At 35.0% G+C, this 20,723-nt stretch overlaps 1 protein-coding gene across 1 annotated transcript in view; it reads left to right on the forward strand.

The window, feature by feature from the left end:
• Positions 1-11,191: 11,191 nt before the first annotated feature.
• Tango9 (transport and golgi organization 9) overlaps positions 11,192-20,723 on the forward strand; it is a 95,265-nt gene continuing 85,733 nt past the window's right edge. Inside the window, exon 1 of the mRNA XM_083135163.1 lies at positions 11,192-11,294. The gene's annotated coding sequence lies outside the window, so the exon portion shown is untranslated. The remainder of the gene's footprint in view (positions 11,295-20,723) is intronic.

Genomic DNA, 20,723 nt, shown 5'->3' on the forward strand with positions numbered 1-20,723 from the left:
CTAAATACTTTCGTTGTAAGGTTGGGTCAGTCAGGTGTAGGGTTCTTAGCATTATAACAATATCTCTAAGTGAACAAAACATCCAGTCTCAAGCACAAAACTCCCTTCGAACCTTATGAAAATCTGCTAAAACTCCATGTCTTACATAACCGGAAACCAAGACTGATTATTTGCTGCAAATCACAGCTACTCGTGTAAGCTCCTTTAAAAATTAAAGTATCTCAGGTAAATAATACTTTGTGTAGAATTTAACAGTGCTCATTCATTTCTCCAAGCTTCAAACTTACCTTCACATATTGTTTCCAGTATTCCAAACTACTTTCTAATACATGTATAAAATTTGCAAAAATGAAAAAGAAAGAAAAAAGAAAAGAATATCATTCAACATTCGGAACCGTTGCAAACTTCTCTATTAATCTCAGAATATTGATTTTTGGTGGGTAATTGTGGGAGTTGGTGAATGAGGGCTGATTTTCTATGAGCATCTTAGGAATATGTATGCATTTTACCCTAAATTTTCCAAATTTTATTTACAAAAAAAAAAAAATATTGAAAATCGAACGAACATATCAAACATTGGGGAATACAGGAGTTATCCATTGTTGACATAACATTAAAGTGCAAGCAACCATTTGATGTAATTCTTTTATGGCACATTCCTGGTAAATCCAGGTTCCTCCCTTCACTAATTCATAATTTATTGAATGGAGATGGAAGTATACAGAAAAAATACCTCAAAAAATGACAAAATTATGCTGTCATATAATGAATTTGCTAAAATATGCCTTAGGTTTTTTTATGCATTTACATGACAAATGACAGCATCATCATAGCGTTCACAGAAGATAAGAAATTTAATTTGGTGTGGAGAAACAAGTTAGGATAGAAACATGACAAAAATCTGAGGCCTGTAAGGGAAAAAAATCTGAAAAAAAAAATACTTACTGATTTCATAAAGGTGCTTTGTCAAAAATGAAAATTGTTACTTCTGGGAGTTTATGACAGCCACACAATCTTCATTGTGTACCTCAACCTATCTACTTACCATTCAAGTTAATCTGGGAGTTTATGACAGTCACACAATCTTCATTGTGTACCTCAACCTATCTACTTACCATTCAAGTTAACATTTCTGGAGGTGTGAATATCCTTAGCTAGTTATATGCAATAGCTTATGGCAAGTCGTGAATATGCTTAACTAAGCCCCATGACAGGTTAAGTTTGCAACAACTTTTAGCATGTATAGACAGAAACTGCGTGCAGAAAATAGTTCTGCTGCAATACTGTCGATTTTCTCACTGTCTACGATATGAACATCTCTGCTGTTGAGGCAAGACTGGTACGGAAGATTCTTAGCACCGTTCTCGTGTGTATTAATACATTAAACCTGCTGCATACTTAACCTGTCGCGGGGCTTAGATGGCACCTCCATTGCAGGAAGAACACAGTAATTGCATGACGAATTGTATGCTGTAACTTATTAATGCCTAACAGCACCAAGAAGTTACAGAAGTGGCATTATAAATTTACACAGAGATCCAAGTTGTGGAAATTAAGGGAGTGCAATACAGAGGTTTTTTTTGGAAACTCTGTGAGCATTGGCACATAATACCAAAGACATGATTTCATTTCATAAATTTTCAGTCAATTTCTCTAACATGTAAATTTTGCATTGCTAGATGCTATTTAATGATTGGTACAACAACTTTAATTCCTCAAAACTATTTTTTCAGTGAAGTGTAATTTTCAGTCGTTATAGTACCGAGACAGTGATGTGAAAAGATTTATGAATTATAATGACAATCTTAGTGTAGGATTTCCCTTACTCTTTGAGTGGAGTGGAGTTTTAAGTCCACTTTTGTGCACAGATAGGCTAATTGGGACTGGACCTACAGTTTAAAGTAGGATCAGAACCACTATGCCTCACCGGTTCTCAAACTTGGAGCCCCTTGATTGCAAAGCAAATATGTTACAACTATGCCATCGGGGAAGCACCCCTACCATTTGAAGTAGATGATGTAACAAAAATTATTGTGGATGCCGTATGCAAATGGAAATATAGCATCAAAAGGTAAAAATAATAATAATAATAAACAAAAAGTCTCTCAAGAGACTGAAAAATAAATCCGGAGTCCCCTTGATGTTGAGGTAATTAAGATTTGACTAATCTATTAATGGGGGGATTGTTCAAAGAAGTCCTCCCATTAATGACTATTGCAATATTGTTGTACGAGAACCAGATGGACCTAACTTAAATGTATGTAATTTTCACGAGTGATTAGGTCTGAATATAAAAAAGTCAGTAATTTGAAGATACTTAAATCCTCTTTATGAGAAAAGCTGGACATGGGTGAAACTGACTCCAAACACGGCTTTTTTAGAGTTACGTTCCTCTGGTTCTCACACGACAACATATGACATGAGGTCGTCTTTATGCACAGAGAAGCTACAGTTGAAAGTGGGATCTGAACCATTAAGTGCCTCTGCTGAGTATTGAACCTGGAATCTCTTGATTACAAGATGGCAACATTTCCAATACACCAATGAAGAGGCTTGAACTGTCAGTGAGCAAATGAGTAAAGTAAACCAATTTCAGATAGAACAGCACTGAAAAATATATTCGCAATGAAACTTTTCTAAATCAAGTGGGAGGTGATTGTGTACATTATAAAACATGTATTCATGAAATCAGATACACACTGATGCAGATCTTTTGTACACAGAAAAGGCATAGTTAAAAAAAAAACTGACTACATGGGAACTTTGCATGTAATATCAGCTTTTTAAAACTTTAGGAAAACCCTTTTGTGTATTCTGTTACAGCTCTTTCAATAACAATCTTCTACAACAACACACTACTTTATGGCAAGAGTAACTAAGGCAAAGAAGTACATTGATATTTCATAACGACAAACACTGTTGCAAAGGGGAAGCTTTAAACAGAATAAAATAAACCTTTTCATGTTTCATCTTGCATATGAAAATATAAATCTCCTTTCTTTAAAGAAATATCTTTTAAGGTAACAGCCATCCAAGCCATATGAAATGGCTGATGTGCATTTTACTGAAAAATTATCTGAAAATTCTGGCTCAAGCAGATATTTAGTTTTCTGTTGGTTGAGACCCAATCTTCAAAAAAACTTTCCAGCAGGTAGTAAAAATAAATAAGTGAACCATTTAAAGCATTCAATAATTAAATGAAAGAAGTAAGGAATTTGCCACTGCTAACAATATTGAAATAAAGTTCTGGTGTACCGTTACAATGTTATATTTCAAAAAGGATGTCACAGAAAACCTATTTCACACTGCAATTTAACACACAAACTTAATAACATTAGAGCACATCTGAAGATTCACACACATGCAGAGTTGACAGTGGATGGGAAAACTGAGTTTTCTTCCATCCCTCCAAGTGTTTTAATGTTGGCATCATTTTTTTTTATTACAAAGGCTCAATTTAGTATCTTGCAGGAGTGTTTTCACCAGCACTATCTATTGATATCATGACCCATGGTCCTCTGGATACCCACTGTTATCTGCAAAGATAAAAAAAGGGGTGTCCTGAGTTTCCACTGTAGATAATAAATATCCCAATATCAATATCAATTAAAAGATTTTAAAGGATCAGCAGGAATTCAAGTATTAACTTACGAGCACTTCTATAATCTTATCCTTTACTTCAAAACATCTAAAGTGCACATATCCGGTAGTGGTTCCCCCAGTCCTTATGAAGAAACTGTATGTTAAATTTGGCAATCCTCCAAAGTGCCACAGTGATAGAAATTTGGAGTACTTTAGTTCAAATCGCAATGTCAATGTTTGACTTCTAAAAATACGCAAGTGTTTCACAAAAGTTCTATTTCCATAGCAAATGGCATGTTGAACAAATGAACAAGTAATGTGTTATGACTCCTAGGTGTTTTTTAAACTTGCCTACAACAAATGAGGTTAGATAAATTTATCATCCTCGCTTTACATTCTACAAATTCTATTACATTTCAACAATCTTGTTATTCATATTCAAATTAAACATGTATCATATTTAATCACATGCTCATTACGTGGCAAACATTATAGATTATGCTAACTGTGAATGTTATGTGAAGGCTTCCATGTAACGTATTGTCTGGAATAAAAATAGTTATATGATTTTATGAAACATTCATGTAACATTTCTATTAATAAAAATGCTTCCACATAAAATTGTCCCTAGCATGGTCTTCTTGTATACTGGTAGGGTTTCTTCTTCTTATTATTATTATTATTAGTATTACTACTTGTATCTAAGAATAAAAAGTTTTGATAACATTTGAAGAACTCAGAAATGTTTAAGTTTAAAATTTACTGATAATGCACATTTTGTAATAATATAAAGGTAGGAAAACAGAATACTAGACTTATTGTAGAATATACATAATTATGAAACAACACTGCACATGTATTCAATTACAGTAATGGAAATAAATATAGTACTTCACATCTTTAATAATGCAGTGCATATATGAGGAGTGCAATTTAAATACTTAATGGGAAAAATTATTAACAATAATTATTCCAGACTTAGAACATCTACATACCTAACAGCCAAGTGTTCCTTGTACCTGCCTTATTCTTATATTGACAAAAGTATCTGATGTTGGAATTCCTCATGTGTCCACCCTGGATACCGAGACTAGTCACAATATTTTCATTTTAATCGGCTATCTGCAAAAGAGGAAAAGTACTGTAACTTTTGCACAAATAATTTGGGTTAACATGTTGAGGTAATGAGATACTGCACAAACTTAATGAAAAAAATATGTATATTCATGTTATTCTGAATGAGAAATACCATCTGATGTTACACAGTACTCAGTTGTTTACTTCTGATTTATTTGAAAATACCACACAAATTCACCTTTTACTGTGTTCCAATAAAAAATAATAACAGAATATCTGGAACTGTTATTGCCATGAGCACCTTTGATTTGGTTTGTCTTAACAATTATAATTCTGTTGCTTTGTCCATGCAAATAGAAATATGAGATAAAAGGTGATACAATTTTGTTTGCTAATCCAGAACTATACGGATAGTATTGAAAATTAACCAACATGTTCACTCGCGCAATATACCTACCTACATACCCAGTCAGCCACCCATTTCAGTATTTATGTTTTATTACATTTTATTGTAGAAGCTGTCTAAACTGCACTGTTCGTGTAAGAATAGGCTTAACAATATTTATACATACTTAAGCTAGTTACTTACTGGAAAAAATATTTATAAATGCAATGTTCCAGATAAATTCAATTTTTGTGCAAAACTTTCACATGAGAATGGAAAGAAAGTCAAACCCACCACATGATGGATGTCAATAAGTGTATAATGAAACAAAAATAACACACTATCGTACCTCCTTTTGACATCCAGCTGCTCTGCTTGCATCATTGAGAACTTCATCCATTGTAACAAGCAATAACCACCATAGCACTACACACTTGCTCTATACACTGGCTGATGACCTATAACCATCTGGCTGGTACCTCCATGTTGTGAAAATGAGAGCTTCTAGCACCTATAAAATTATTTCAGAAAAAATAAATATAAATTCCCTTACAAGGAAACTTCTATCAAACAGTTTCCACTGACTCAAAGCTTTTCATGCTTAAAATGAATTCATGCTACCCATTGTATCATCACATGAAATAAGATAGTTAAACTGAGTGCATTCTATTGATAGTTGCATATTGAAAAAAATATTTTCCCCTTTCAATTAATGGTTATGAACACAGTATACCAAATACCCACTCCCATGCACACACACACACACACACACACATACATTACAAAAAAAGTTTTTCTCTCACCAGTGTCTGGGTAACGGAATGCAGTATTTTCATTTTTACTGGTGCTTAGGTAGTTAGGTTAGATTTTGTGATTACAATAAAAAAAAAAAGAAGATAATTTTACATTCCCGTCTTTATGAAGAAAATAGTTTTGGAATACATTCTAATTTCCGTTACTCTGTAAATATATGTTTTTAGCCCCTCAAAATTCTGACATAGGCTTGAACAACAGTTAATCTTTTCATGGGGAATTTTTCCTGGAAATTCGAAGGAGTACGTAATTTAGTACACTCGACCTGCAATTAATACAACTTAAAACATAGTTTCGGAATTTCCTTTAAAATCTTTCTATCATCAGTTCACGTACTGTATAAATCATGCCTACCATTTTCCCCCCCTATATTAACATATGGTAGTGGTGCCTAATTGAAGTATTTTATAGTACCGTAATTTCATTCACTGGTTGCAACAGGACAATATGTTGCAGAAAATTAATTGTTCCTATTTTGTGCGGCATCATTATTTTACATTTTGATGTGAAGTGGGTGGAATGTTGGCACACATTTCCCAGGTGTATCAAAACATATTTTGCAGTAGTATTTTATTTCGCGATTGCCAAGCTTAACGTTGCTAAAATATCAGCTCTAATTCTTACAAAGTACATGGAACAATGTAATCAACAATAAAAATGAAAATGGCACGAAGTATTCAATTCTTTAGGTACATCGTAGCAACAATTCACAATACATACGTATTTCAGTCTCCCCCAGATTTGTTCCAATTGCCCTTATTGTTCATACCCAATAATATTAATAACATACTAACATGACGTACTTACTCGAAATACGACTGAAACGAAGTGGGCTTGCAATCCTTCTTTCTTCGAAACCTTCCTCCGCAACAGCTGATAGTGTCCATCTTGAAAATCTGCAGCCGTGAACGAACTCGGTAGCAGTGTTGCCACATGAAGGGAAATTTCCCTTTTGCAGGGAAATTCGGACCGAAATTTTAGCCAAAAGGGAAAAGGGAATTTCGATGAAAAATACCACAATTGCAGGGAAATTTTAAAGTCATCTGACTACATTACTACAGTTTATGTTAATTTCGAATTTCATATCCACATTTTTTGTTATTTATTTTTCTATTCCTACTTGTTTCTGCCCCTTTAACTTTTTTGTACGTTGCTTTTATGCATCTTTGGATTAACGATGAGGATTAACGATTAAATAGATTCCTGACAAGGATTCAAACATGGGACATCTGGTCAGGAAGTGATGAAACTGAAATGAGAATTTTTTTTAAAATATATTTTATTCTAACGAATAATTCCACCACTAATAATGCTGCTACTACTACTAATTATTATTATTATTATTATTATTATTATATAATTTGCTTAGGTGAAGGGAAAAATTGGTCCAAAAAGGGAAATTTTGCCCCTTGGAAAGGGAAATTGTGCCCTCATATTGTGGCAACACTGCTCGGTAGGTGCCTGGCTTGTGAGTGGGTTCCACTCGTTTTCTGTTAGCGCGTCCGTAACCGTATTCGTTAACGAAGAGTGGAGACTACACTAAATGGCATTCGTTAGCCTTTCTTGACAAAAACGTCACGAACTCGTTAGACCTTAACGTGTTGACAGTTCAAGACTAAGGCCCCAGATCAGGTACAGTGATGACACTGGTAATTGAGGGGGTCTGTACAACAGTGGTCTAATACTCTTCAACAGCCAAAATGAGATATTGCTGCCATCTGTTGGCAATCGAGGTGAACTATCTTCCTACCATGTGAATTAGACCAATTCACCACGTATATCCTAGTTAGAAGCCACTTATTTTGTCTCCGAACAAAATTCCGTGTTGTTTGAATGCAAAATTGGTCCAACCTCAAACTGCCAATGAGAGGTCAGTGTAATGACATCAAAGATGGCTGACGTTCAGGGTGAAAGTGATGTCTCGAGTAATGAAAAGGAGGAAAATAATGTTGTGTCAAGTATTGTTATTCAGATGCTATAGAGCAAGGTACATTTGTGAATATTGTTAAAGGACAAAAGAATAGGGATAAACACACTCTTGAACTACAGCATGTTCAGCTAATACCAAAATATTCCAATCCAAGACTAATAAACCCAAAGAAACTTAAAGAAATTCATGACCTTTTGAAATATGTTCCACCCATTCACCATTCATTTTACAATAGTCTGGTATCTCAAAATAGAACTGAGGAAGATGAAAATATAGAACATATGATGGAGGATGTTAGTGAAGACATTTTTGACATTCCTGATTAAGTGTAGTACTGTGTAATCATGCACAAAACATACTGGAACAGTATGCAAAACTGTTATGCTTTTGCTTGCAATGATACAGTGTATACTCTAAACATTTTATTAATAGAACCACATTGTGAACTATGTAATCACTTTAAATAATATTAAAACTTATAAACAAAATATTAGGATGGAAATATGTTTCTTTGCACTACATTTCTTCAAATATTTTTTTCTTTTTTCTCATGTACAAACACATGTCAGTGTAACAGTGGTCTAACCAAGGAAGGGTGTTGCAGGTTCCTCATAAAAATTACAATATATCTAAAACTACTTAACAAAACACTATATATCATTGTAGTTAAGTTAACCAAGCATCATGACACACACCACTACCAAAAAAATTGGGATTTAGAAATTCCAAGAAAAACCACAATTGTCTAACTTTAACTTGCAGTTTCTCTATTTTTTAAAAGTGTGGCTTAGACCACTGTTTCGCTTACCCCCCCCCCCCTTACGTATTCGGCCTGTGCATAATAAATATGTGAAGGACAAAGGAGCATTAATTATTCCCCCTTCTGACATTTAAACCCCTCTCGTAGCCAAGCTGTTAGGCCGGCGAACAACCTAAACGTAACAATAATGGGTAGCCGTGTGCTCCGATGGTATTTTATACCATATACAATTTTTATGGTACATTTCTAAATTTTAGCGCACATTTTAAATGCATATTTTTTCCTATTTTAGTCTACTTTTCCATGCATTTCTTTACCTTTTTAGTGCACTCCTCTTAGTTATCACAAATTGCGAATAAATAAAAAGCGGCAAGGATGTTCCTCGAATTGTCCGAATTCTCTCTATTTCGATTGATATGCACACACAACTCCATGTTAAAACTTCACAGTGTGGCTTTCTCTGGGTTCGAATCCCGGCCTGGGCATAGATGTTCTTTGTGAGTGTATCTTCATCAATTTCATCATATCATCACTCATCTTCATCTTTGTGATTAACCAAAAGTGGCACCACTGCGCAAATTCAGCTTTTTGCTTAGGGGGGAGGGAATGCCCAGTCAGTGACATATTTGTGTTTTCATTTCGGCTTTCAGGAGGTGTTTTTTTGGAAGGGTTATGCAGTTATTACCTGTAGGTTGGTTCTAGCCTAGCCCGTTAAATTGATGATGACTAGAGGCATGCAAATTTCGTTTTTGACGAAAATACGAAATATGAAATAACATGCTGTAATGTTCATTTTTCACGTTTCTGAAAGGTCTGAGGGGCATTTTTCTACCCTGTTTTGTCACGAAATAATGCGAAATGAACTGCAAAATGCGAAATTAACTCTTAAACACGAAATTTACCGTTTATATACCGACACAATACTTTCTGAAGTCTGAAGTATCTTGTGAGTTATGCAATTCACGGAAAATTGATTAATTCTGCTGTAAATATTTGAGAAACAAAAATAGACCCCTTTACACAGGAATAAACGTAATACTCTGGTAACTACATAAATGTGCTATTAGAAGGGATATGTTTATTTTGTGTAAGAAGTGCAGTTTTTAAATCAAATTTAGGATTATATTCACAATTTTAAAACCAAAATGTCATTTTATATAGCACTTTTGATGTGCTTATTCACCGCTATAACACCGAAATTTTATTTTATTTATCGCTTTTGAACCCGAAATCAACTCCGTTTTTGTACCGAAATTTTGCTTTTTTATTTACCAAAAATATGTGCCTCTAATGATGACATATAAACGTAATTGGTACCCTTGACCCTCTACACCCCCTGGGGAATTTGAAATATTTTGCATGGTTTATGAAGATTTTGTTGTTCATGAACGTTTTCAGTTGATTTTAGCTCTCGGAAATTTGTTATTGTGAAGTAAATAAAGTACGTCTGTTATCTTAGCGTGTTACTTTACCGTGTAGCAGAGAACAGCCCTTAGAGTATAGGTTTGGTACTCTTATAGTGTACATACACATAGCTTTTACTAACGAAAATCGGCGAAAATACTCTGAAATTGCAGGTTTTAACTTACGTGGGCCATTCTTTGGGATCAAATATCTCCTTTATTTGTGCTTTCCTAAAGCTGGAGGACCTCCCGATGGCGCAGTGGTACCGTCGTCGCCTTGTAATTAAGGGGTCACGGGTTCGATACCCGGTGGAGGCACATAGTGGTTCGGATCCCACTTTAAGCTGTAGGTCCAGTCCTGATTAGCCTTACTGTGCATAAAGTGGACTTAAAATACCAAATCAATCAATCAATCAACCTAAAGCTGGAACCACTTTTACGTTACGTAAATCATTGAAATCTGTCGATTAAAAGAAAATTCGACGTAATTCTCGAGGGGCGCAGTGGGCAAACGGCCCCACGTACTTTAGAAACACTTAATAATAGTATTTACATTCTAGGAAAACCCAAACTCATGCATCGAACTAGTAGCACCAAAAAAAAACCATGACCAAATTTATATTGCCAAGCTACCTACAAATTTCTTGTGAACTTTAATACATGTAAAATATCAAAACTATGCCATGAAATCTTTAGTGGAAAGAACAGCCTGCTGTTGGTTCCATGAGTTGTTCAGTTTCAAAATGGTATTCTTTTTCAACTCGCAAGGCTACATACTCTTCAACAAGGAAATCTTTCATAACTGGACCATTAATGGACACAAATTATTTTTAAATCGTGTTTGTTATATAGTTAAGAAATGGTATACTACATGCTTTCAATTCCATTTGCTTTGAGGGGGATAAAAACATCCTTGACAGGGATAGAAATAATTGTCTTTGGCCAGGGATAAAATTCTATGTGTGGGGGAAATCTCCGGCATCGCCCCCGTTAATTCGCACACTGAGTGGCACAAAAGCGAATTAAAATAAACTTAATCAATGAATCAATCATTCCACTGTGAACATCTTCAAGGAAAGAAAATCGGTCTGTACTTTCAAGCTCCCTTCCAGCCTGGTCAAAATCACAGGAAATCGGGGCACGTCGGCTGTTTGTTCCCCTCTGAAATAATATTGCAGATCAACGACAGATGCCACCTTTGGCACTTGGTGAACAATAGCAGATAAGCAAAAGCCGCAAATGGCAAACGCATGAGTCACGCTCGCCTCAATCGGTCAACGACGGTGGCAGTAAATACTTCATGTGTGGAGTGCATTGCGTACGTACTTTCCCGCACAGCGCAAGGTGAGTTTATAACTTTATTTGTACTCGTCATTGTCGGTATAAAATGATTGCTACATATTCAACACACACACAGCAACCTTTATTTATTTTTCATTATGTTCTGTGCCAGTGGCGTAGCGAGGGGTGGGCGAAGTGGGCGAAGTGGGCGAAGTGGGCGACCGCCCGGAGCCTCGCGCCTGAAGGGCTTTCGCATGCCATGGTGTTGATATTCAAAATGTAAAAAGAAAAATAGAAGTGAGAAATAAAGATGGAAGAGGCTAATCCTTGTGGGCAAAAAAACTGTTTTTATCTTGCTTTAAATTCTGTTAAACATTATAATTTGAATGAATACGCCAAATCAGGGTCGTGAAATGCAGACGGGCGGGCCCGAAAAAAAATTAAAGTTATTGTTGTATTTCTCATGTAAAACATTTACGTAAAAATTCATGATAACTTGCTTGGACTTTTACCCATTTATTATTTTATTGAATAAAAGCACTCCCGATTTTAATATGTTAACAATAAAGTACCTTGTTTTCAACTCAAGGAGGACATGGATAATATTAGCAGTTCTTCCTTCCTTCCTAAAGCTTCAGATTTCAGCCCCAGGAAAACAGAGAAAACATTATTTAAATATGATAATTTGCTGACATTCCTGAATATTTAGTATCGATTCACATTTAGATTTCAAATTTAACCCTTACATGGTAACGGGAATGGTGCACTACCCCAGAGTAATTTTATTTTTGTTGTTTTGTTGGTATTCCTGCGAAATGCTAATAATCGACCCTCTGTGGTGGGGGTGATGTATCGCCCCTGTTTACTTCCAAACTTGCGAAAATTTTACCTCGCTCTTCTGTGTCTTTGATAATCGCGAAAGGATGGAGAATAAGTTGGAGATAATTTTCGCTTAGGACCAAATAGATTCTGCCTTATCGTGTTTGCAATAATTGCACCGTATGAATTTCTTTTGGAACAGCTGGTCATATGGACCAAGCTCTTCACTTTCATACCTATATAGGATTTCCCTGCAAATGTAGAATTTTGTCCATTGCATAGTAAACAGTCTATCAAGGTTTGTTTGTTGAAAAAGAAATGAATGCAAGTAATGATATATAGTGGCGTGATGCTTTTTATGGAAGTACCAAGAGATAATATTTAATTATAGGAGTCCTTCAAAACAATCACACCACCTGGCAAATATTCCAAGACCTCTTGCCAACAAGGATTTTTGTAATCTCAACGGAATGGTCCACCTGTGTGGCAGAGTAGTTAGTGCATCGTGCTACGACGCCAGAAGTGCTAGGTTCGACTCCTCCAAACAAGCTTTGTTCAAATGACAAAACATGCGCTTGTAGTGGCCAAAACAAACAAAACTGAAACAGGTCACTAGTAGCCTTCAGTTTCATTGGCATATTTTCATAAAAGTCTATTAAATGTTCATTGGTATTTCATGTAATTGTTAAAGAATGCATGTTTTCTTTATTTTCAACATCACACCCTCAAAATTCCATTCCACGCCCCCTCACATGATTAATACTGGCGCCCCCGCTGCTCTCGTATCGTACGTACAATACCATCGGAACATGGTATTCGTTTTATCTACTGCAATAATGTTGTTTTATTCCTCTGTGCTGTGAAGCATTGTCTTTGCCTAACAGTATCCCCTTCACCGAGTTTCATCGCTCACCGCTGGGTACTGAGTTAGTATTAATAAGTATAATAATACGTTTAATAAATAAAGCAGCTTGAACGTATCATTCTATCCCCTCCAGTCTAGAAGAAAGTAGCGAAAGTAACCGATCTCGTCACCTGTTGTAAAGCCTCTTGGCTATCATTCCTATCTTTCGATCTCGCTTTAAACTGTAGGTCCAGTCCCGATTAGCCATACTGTGCATAAAGTGGACTTGAACCACCAACTCAATCTATCTATCCTTCCTGTGTGAATCTTGATATGGCCTCCCTACTTCTCTCATTTATGTGTCCCTTCACTGATGCCCTTTATTGCTAAGTATGTACTTTGCTTTGTACGTACAGGGGAAATTTTATCTTATCCCTTTAAATTAAGAAGAAATTTATCATAGCCCATACTTTATTAGTTGAACGACATATTACATTAATTGATTTGATTTATTTGTTGTATTTAACTTCGCATTTCTTCCACTTTTGGCTAATCTCGAAGATGAGGATGAATTGTGATAAGATGAAGCAGACGACGGGACAATCACGAACACACATGGGCAGATCACAAAACCACAAAAAAGCTTCACTGGCTGTGAGTCCAGGCGCCATAGTCTCGTTAGTCTGCTAAATGCAGTCCAGGGTGACAGTCTGACATTGGGTTGGTAGATTAGAGTAGATTGTTAAATTCATGAGACAATTATTAAAAATATGGATCAAAATCCCTTTTCCCTCCAAAATTCGATTTCCCTCTGTAATCCGTTATCGTGTAATTTCGGAGGGCATCCGTATTTTATCCGAAATGAGGATAGTATATTTTCCGAATCTGGATTTCAAATTTCCCGGAATCCCGATTCCGGATTTTTTTGGCCATCCCTAGTTCAAATCCCGGACGAGCCCAGGTCGATTTTTCTGGCACGTAATCTAAAAGCTCTAGGCTGCAATAATGAAATTAAAAGGCGTCTTCATAACTTACGCCGTTTTGAAGATGTTAACAAATATCCTATTTATTTCCTAACCCTACGATTTTACATTTTTGTTAAACGACGGAAAGGCTTTTCAGATGTCACAGTCTATTTTATAAATTTCCTTTAAATCGCCATTAAATGCGTATCAGCACATGCCCAAAAACTGATTATAATGCTGATTATTGGCAGCAGAAACAACCGAAATGGACTAAGGAAAACCTCAGCAGGCGGTAGAAAACTGTATAGGCGGGGGTGGGGCAAAAGCATTGATAAAAGTTCAGTCGGGAAAGAAAAACCTCACCTTATCTCACTGTTTTTAGTTTCATTGCATTGATGAATTATAATATATATATATATATATTATAGGCGACCATAGCGAGATAGGCGCACCATGACGAATAAATAAATTGTCTCTGAAATGTGCCGCGCTCCTTTTCCTCCAAACAATTGTGTTCATGCATTTAAGACAAAACTGTTTAGCAGCAAGAGTCCGAAGTACTTGGTAGTTATCACTTCTCTCTCTGGTAATTTACAATACATTACAGAAAACAATAAAATTGCAAGTGAAGTGAGCAAGAAAATTCTTACATCCAAATTTTTGCAAACTGATAACAATATTGATTTAATATAGCGCAATAAATATCACGGGACGTCACGTTCTTTTACAATTGTTTTCATTTAGATCATTCGGCACCCAGGGCCAACTCTTGCCGCTCCCTAGCTACGGCTTTGAACTTGAGAAGACTGTAAGAAAAGGAGCCACTGCGAGCGAAGTGAGCAAGAAAATTTACGAAACGCATTTTTATTTGTTAAAAAATTGATATCGAGGGGGGCAATTGCCCTCGATGCTCCCCTGCAGGTGCTCTTGGCCGTCTGGAAGAAATAATGCAAGAAAGACGTGAAAACTAATTCAATCTTGAGTAACCTTTTGTTCTGCTACTCTTAGATTCTTCTAGTCTTGCTTTCTTTTACCTCAATGTTTGCCCCCTTGTCCCCCCAGAATAGATTTCTGTACAAAGTTGTGAAGGGCAATGCCCATTGACCCCCCTGTGGTTGAGTCACTTCCCCCTTCCCTCGTAGTTGCTTTGAACTTTAATCGGCTTGAAAATACTTAATTTCCTTTAAACGTATAATTTCGTTTAATAACGGCGATAAGATTCCTCTACACTAAATTTCTAGTTGAAAGCATAACAATGTAGGAACATGGACGTCTGGAAAGGGGGGGTCAAGGATAGCCACACCTCCCCCTTAGAAATCGAATGTCAACCTAAAAAGTATATAGACTATTTCACACACATTATTTGATTTCAGTCACAGTAATTTACATTAATGCTATAGTTTCAAATTCAAGTGGTGTTATTGTCGGGTAATAATATGCCCAATGGAAAAATACCTTGCTTGCCCCTCCGTAGAAAAAAAATCTGCGGACCTCCATGATTAGGGGGCAATTGCCATCCCCCCTTGCCCTCCACCACCCCGTGCGCACGGCTATGGAAAACTGGGATCATTGGATTGCGATTTGATATCCTCTCGCGAAGACGTGTGTGTAAAGTAGAGGGAAAAGTGAAATTAAATAGAAGGTAAATTTTCAAGTTCGTTGCAACAAACCGGTTGAAGTGTTACGAAAATATATAAGTAAATTGAATTATATATTTGAAGTCATTACTAGTTCATTGATGTATTTTTTTTCCGGTTCTACATGAATTTCTTTCTAAGAGGCCCTTTATTTTAAACTTCACGTATTTCCTCCGTGACTGATGTAAAAGGGAATAACGTGTTTGCGATGCTTGTGGCCCAAGTCGTTAGAGAAATGCTATTTAAAATAACGATTCCATGAAATGTGCGGGATTCCTAGATTCAGTTGTGGTTTGGCCCGTTGATCTAGGGGTAAGATTAAGATTCTCGCTTTGGGTGCGAGAAATCCCGGACGATCCCGAATATTTTCCTTCTTACCAGAGGCTCTCATGACTACGGAACAAATTTCTGCGCGTCATGCTACAAAAATTAACGAACTAAACTTATGGCATTCACACTGCCGGATCATTTTCACGTACCAGTGGAACGTAGCCGAGAACTTACAACATGATGATTGTCGATGTGCAATTTCCTTATTTTAGATAGTTGATAAAACAAATCAAGTTAATTAATATTCTAGGAGAATAATCAATAGAAAAATAGGAAATTCTACAAACTGAGTGTAAAAACATACAAATACAATTCCATTAGTTTATGTGAGACGTTACACGACGTGAACTGCATCACTAAAATTTCCCCTAACTCGCAAAGATTGAACAAGACGGAGAATTCTTTTCTTCTTTTATAAATCTATACGAGACTTATAGAGACGAGATCGAGGAGGCAAATTCCGGGAAATTTTGGACAAGAATCGATTGTATTGGTATTTTATTTCAAAATTAAATTAAACTAAATTCACTTTACTATGCAACTTCTTCAGCCATACCAAGCAGACATGTAAATACTTGGTTATTCAGAAAAAAATATAGTTTTTGAGGGATCATAGTGTCAGAATGATATGTCAAGAGACTGACCAAACACTCTATGATTTTGCTTGTCTGCCACCAAAGTGCTCACACTTCTTTATAATCCTGGTAAGAAAATCGCGTCATAGGAATAAAATTCCGGTCCGTACTAGGGTAATACGTATTAGTATTATCTGTGAAGTCGTTATTGATAAAGAGTAGGCCTCGGATTTTTAGGTTCTAAAAAGCGTGCTTCTAGGTTCCTAAAATAGGTTCTAAAAATCCTAAAATAGGTTCTAAAAATCCTAAAATAGGTTCTAAAAATCCTAAAATAGGTTCTAAAAATTCTGAAATAGGTTCTAAAAATCCTAAAATAGGTTCTAAAAATCCTAAAATAGGTTCTAAAAATCCTAAAATAGGTTCTAAATATTCTAAAATAGATTCTAAAAATCCTAAAATAGGTTCTAAAAATCCTAAAATAGGTTCTAAATATTCTGAAATAGATTCTAAAAATCCTGAAATAGGTTCTAAAAGTCCTAAAATAGGTTCTAAAAATCCTGAAATAGGTTCTAAAAATTCTGAAATAGGTTCTAAAAATTCTGAAATAGTTCTAAAAATTCTGAAATAGGTTCTAAAAATTCTGAAATAGGTTCTAAAAATCCTAAAATAGGTTCTAAAAATCCTAAAATAGGTTCTAAATATTCTGAAATAGATTCTAAAAATCCTAAAATAGGTTCTAAAAATCCTAAAATAGGTTCTAAAAATCCTAAAATAGGTTCTAAAAATTCTAAAATAGGTTCTAAAAATCCTAAAATAGGTTCTAAAAATCCTAAAATAGGTTCTAAATATTCTGAAATAGATTCTAAAAATCCTGAAATAGGTTCTAAAAGTCCTAAAATAGGTTCTAAAAATCCTAAAATAGGTTCTAAAAATCCTAAAATAGATTCTAAAAATCCTAAAATAGGTTCTAAAAATCCTAAAATAGGTTCTAAAAATTCTGAAATAGGTTCTAAAAATCCTAAAATAGGTTCTAAAAATTCTGAAATAGGTTCTAAAAATCCTAAAATAGGTTCTAAAAATCCTAAAATAGGTTCTAAAATCCTAAAATAGGTTCTAAATATTCTAAAATAGATTCTAAAAATCCTAAAATAGGTTCTAAAAATCCTAAAATAGGTTCTAAAAATTCTGAAATAGGTTCTAAAAATCCTAAAATAGGTTCTAAAAATTCTGAAATAGGTTCTAAAAATCCTAAAATAGGTTCTAAAAATTCTGAAATAGGTTCTAAAAATCCTAAAATAGGTTCTAAAAATCCTAAAATAGGTTCTAAAAATCCTAAAATAGGTTCTAAAAATCCTAAAATAGATTCTAAAAATCCTGAAATAGGTTCTAAAAGTCCTAAAATAGGTTCTAAAAATCCTGAAATAGGTTCTAAAAATTCTGAAATAGGTTCTAAAAATTCTGAAATAGTTCTAAAAATTCTGAAATAGGTTCTAAAAATTCTGAAATAGGTTCTAAAAATCCTAAAATAGGTTCTAAAAATCCTAAAATAGGTTCTAAATATTCTGAAATAGATTCTAAAAATCCTAAAATAGGTTCTAAAAATCCTAAAATAGGTTCTAAAAATCCTGAAATAGGTTCTAAAAATTCTAAAATAGGTTCTAAAAATCCTAAAATAGGTTCTAAAAATTTTGAAATAGGTTTTATAAATATTAAATTATGCTCGAAAAATCCTGAAATATAGGTTCCAAAAAACTTTAATGATACAAAATTCCTGAAAATTACTGATTAGATATTCGTAAGAAATTATAGTACGTATAATAACCAAATGTTAATTCTCTAACCAAATTTTCATTTCTCCCTATAATTTTCAAAATTATCCACAAATTATGATATTACTATTATATTTGTGCTGTTAGCAAAAGTTACTTGTTGGTATGAAAAATGAATTACGTATGTATAATTTGCTGCACAATATTCAGGGTGTGTACTCACCGGGAATTCTTTGAATTCCGGGAATTATGCATGAATTGTTGGCTCTGGGAATTAAGCGTGAATTTTGGTAATAAGGTACAAGCAGATGTTTTATTATATCCTTTAAATAACTTTCAACTGAAACATAGTCAGTGTTGAAAAAATGTTACTTCGCAAGGCGTGAATGCTACAAAACGACCGAACTGACGCCAAAGTGAGTAAGACCACAGGGATCAGAAGTTTGCACTTTGGACTGTGCAGGCAGTAGAGGTGACTTGGTGCCAAAACTGGGAAGGGGGCAAGGACAGTTTTCTTTGTCACAAGGCTTAGCATTAAGGATCCATAATGCTGGGGCAAAAAAGTAGGGAGAACTGTCCCCATTGGCATCAAGACATTTTGTTTAGAGCTTTGAAAAAATCATAGATTTGGAGGGATTGGGGGTCGACAGAAAACGTGTTTAAAACAAGCCAGTCATTGAATTGTTTCGTTACCAAACCAAGAAATACCTCTGAGAGATGTAAAAATCCTGTAAAACCTAAAAAAAATATAACAACCTAAAAGAATGTTTAATTTAGGCACATACACTAAAAATAGGTTCTAACAAGCAAAATAGGTTATTTTAGGAATTATAAAACTTCGTCAGTTGTTGCGTTTTTTAATGAAACCCTAACATAACTTGTTATTTCATATTTACCTGCAAAGGAAAAAATAGATTAAAAACCTAAAATTCTAGTAATGAGGAACTGTAGGCACTCTAACAGGATATATTGTGTTGTAGCTGACCGTATGAAATTGGTTTTCTCTGATTTCAATTTTTGCTTCCTAATTAGCAAGCAAGATTGCCCACATTAACACAAATTTGATCCATTAATTGTATGATTAAAAGATGAAATTAATAACTCGGAACATCCCGCTTCTGCTTTTGCCTGTTCAAGAATACTTATCTCCAGGAGAAACTACATTGTACGGACTTGCTGCCGAAGTTAAAGATTAAAGTTCAATGCCATTATTCCGATGGGTGGGGGGAGGGGCTTGCCACGTGTTAACATGTTTCTCGATTAGCTGACAAGATGCTTGAGAAACAATAGTACTTCGATTTGTTTAGTGATATCAGGTGTTGTCCCTGTCCGATTCACATAGATAATCCGTTTCTTCATTATAATGTAAGCAAAGTACTTGAACTCTTTAATGTTCTTCCACAAGGGTAAAATTGTCACAAAATTCATAACTTTTGTGAATAGTAGCACGCTAGTTAATATTTTCAGAATAAGTTGTACATGTTATAATAGTTTTGTTTCTGACTTTTATGCCAGTGTGGTGAAGAAGCTCAAGTTTTCGGGATGATGTTTGCCACCAAATGAAACAATCACAGCAGATATCATTCTTAGGATGATATTCGTGTTTGAATGGTTGGTATGTACAACTCCGGCCTGTCACTAAGGAGCAGATATCTGGGTTCGATTCCCGGAGTGGGTGCTCTAAGGTCGGAATTTTTCCGGCCTTGTCACTAGCCTCAAATGGATGGGCGCCTGGGAGCAACCCTGGCGGGTAAAGACGGTTGGAGCATGGTACTGATCACATCGCTTTTAAAATGGCTGAGGAGAGGAATGTGCGTGCTCCTACCACAACATCCCCTAAATTTGCCTTCGTAGGACGGTGCTATATGCACGAGGAATGTTACATTTACCTTAATAAGGGCATTCCAACGTTACGTGTGTGACATTTCACACACTCAAAAGAATGTAACGTTCGCGATTAGATTAAAATATTCATAATTAACAGATTTCGTAAAATTATGAAGCACTGTGTGATGTCTGCTAACAAATAGGAAAACAAACTTGAGCATGATGACAGCTTGAATGCATGAAAAAAGTTAAGGAAAATGTATTACGTGTGTGACGCTTTTAAAATGCAGCAAAATTTGACTTCATTTGTCCGTGAAGCAGATAGACTACAGATGCTAATACTTTTTGTTGGTGAAATATGCAAATTATATATACATAACCAGCTACCTTAATTAGTTTGTCTTCCTTAATTGTTGTTTGGTGTATAGGTACGCAATAAATTTTGATGACATTTAGTGGAGTTAATTTCTCGTAAGCACAAAAACTTATAATAGAACATGATTTAATTAATATATATGCATATTTTACTAAATCACCGTAGTCCTTTTCCGCTCATCTTACTTTTATGTTCACGAAGGCCGAAAGCCGTGGGTTAGGTAATAGGTCAAAACTTAAATTTAAATAACCACATATTTGAGTAAGCTTCCTAACGCAAATGTGATTTATTAATAAATGTATATAATTTTAAGAGCAAGACAGTTATAGATATTATAGCCTATTTTGTCC

This window comes from Lepisma saccharinum, chromosome 14, assembly GCF_977018435.1.
Source record: "Lepisma saccharinum chromosome 14, izLepSacc3.1, whole genome shotgun sequence".
In the NCBI taxonomy this organism is placed as follows: domain Eukaryota; kingdom Metazoa; phylum Arthropoda; class Insecta; order Zygentoma; family Lepismatidae; genus Lepisma; species Lepisma saccharinum.